The sequence below is a fragment of the Ursus americanus genome, chromosome 32, assembly GCF_024610735.1.
Source record: "Ursus americanus isolate L20-20 chromosome 32, mUrsAme1.1.p, whole genome shotgun sequence".
Taxonomy (NCBI): domain Eukaryota; kingdom Metazoa; phylum Chordata; class Mammalia; order Carnivora; family Ursidae; genus Ursus; species Ursus americanus.
The window spans coordinates 786,966-788,840 of NC_142158.1; the positions used below are offsets into that span (position 1 = coordinate 786,966).

The 1,875-nt window shown below is 50.6% G+C and overlaps 1 non-coding gene across 1 annotated transcript; it reads left to right on the forward strand.

Annotated features, from left to right (window-relative positions):
* On the forward strand, positions 1-72 carry TRNAA-UGC (transfer RNA alanine (anticodon UGC)). Its single transcript has one exon. It is a non-coding gene; the product is annotated as a tRNA-Ala (tRNA).
* The last annotated feature ends 1,803 nt before the right edge of the window (positions 73-1,875 follow it).

A 1,875-nucleotide genomic window follows, 5' to 3' on the forward strand; every position in this document is an offset into this window, starting at 1 on the left:
GGGGGTGTAGCTCAGTGGTAGAGCGCATGCTTTGCATGCATGAAGCCCCGGGTTCGATCCCCGGCACCTCCAGACCAAACATCCTTTTTTCCGAACCTTTCTGACCTAACATCATTCAAAGCCATTCTTCAAAAATACTGATTTAGAACTCCTAACTTTTTTCTTCTTCCATTCCTGCACATATGGAACGAAAAAACATAACCTAACAGATTGCCTTGACTTCTCCTTCATCTCTTGCTGTGAACCTCCATATCACCTAAGGCGACTCGGACAGAAGACAAAGGGAAGGGGGAGGGGAGAACGGGATCCTATAACAGCATCTCTTGAACCGAGCAAAGCCGAGCACATGAATGAGCGACTCACCTCGGTTCCCACTGCGTGCTATTATGAAAGAGAGGGAAAGACAACGAAGAAGCAGCGTCGCCCCACCTACATGTTCTTTAGTTCGTTTTCTGGGACAAAGACAAAAGGAAAGCAGCATAAACCCATTGGCTGCTCTATTGGGACCCCCAGGACCTGCATGGAGAGTGCCACCAACAGCTCAGTCCTACAGTGGGCAGGGGACCCCGAGTCCTTGTGAATGAGCGAGCCACAGGATGCTGGACGAGGTAGAAAAGATTGTCAGGGAATTAATTAGGGGCCTTCCGAACACGAAAGAAATAAATAGGGATCAACACATTCTCAACTGATATTCCATAATACTAATTTTCCTATATTTCTTCGCCATCTTGTTTTTACCATTGTTCTAAATCTTTAAATACAACATTGCCTGCAAACCCCAGTTAACATCAAATGAAGGCCCCCATATGAAGAGGTAGGAAAAGGTTTTTCTGTCACGATGGAAAAGAGATGCAAAGCAAAGGGTGACGAGAACGCAGGTGTGCTGGATGGTTCCGCAGGTCAGGACAGCCTCTTCCTCTGTCCTTCCGTGGCCGAGCCTATCACAGCAGCTTTGTCTGACCAGGGCACTCCCAGGAATTTCTGCGGCACGGTTGGCACCTACATTAGTCTGCCAGGCCACCGTCACAGAATACCACAGGCCGGGTGGTTTCAACAACAGAATGTATCTTCTCATGGTTTTGGAGGCTGGAAGTCCAAGACCAAGGTGCCCCCGGGGTTGGTTTCTGCTGAGACCTTTCTACCTGGCTTGCAGACGGCTGCCTGCTCCCTGTTTGTTGTAGCCCCACGTGGCCTTTCCTTTCTGTGCATACTCCTGGTGTCTCTTCCTCTTCTTACAAGGAGGGCCCCACCCGCACGACCTCATTTAACCTTTACTACCCCCCTAACGACCTAAATATAGTCACACAGGGGGTCAGGGCATCAACATATGTATTTGGGGGGGGGCACAATTCAGTCCGTAACAGACCCTTTTTTGAGAGACAGAGAGTGCGAGCAGGGGGAGGAGCCAGGGGTTGCCAAGGGAGAGGGAGAGAGAATCCTAGCCGGCTGCACGCCCAGCACGGAGCTTGATGAGGGGCTCAATCTCCGGACCCTGAGATCAGGACCTGAGCCGAAGTCAAGAGCCTGACACTTAACCGACTGAGCCACCCAGGCGCCCCTTATCACAGCACCTTTTCAGAAATTCCAAAGCTCCGTGGTCTCAAAACTGCGGCTATCTGGGTACTTACTTCCTGTGGGATCAAAGTGTCTTTGGGAGGGAATGAAATTTGTTTCCAGTTGGTAATTCTCACCCTCCACCAGGCTGGGGTGTCCTTATTTCCAGATCCCCTTCTCCTGGGAAAATATCTACAGCAGGCACTCCAGAGGCGAGACAGACCGGCTTCAGAAATCTGCCTGCTGCTGCCTGGCCGTGCGCCTTGGGGCCAATTATTTGTATAGGACGCATGGGAGATAACGTAGTCATTTCACGTATTT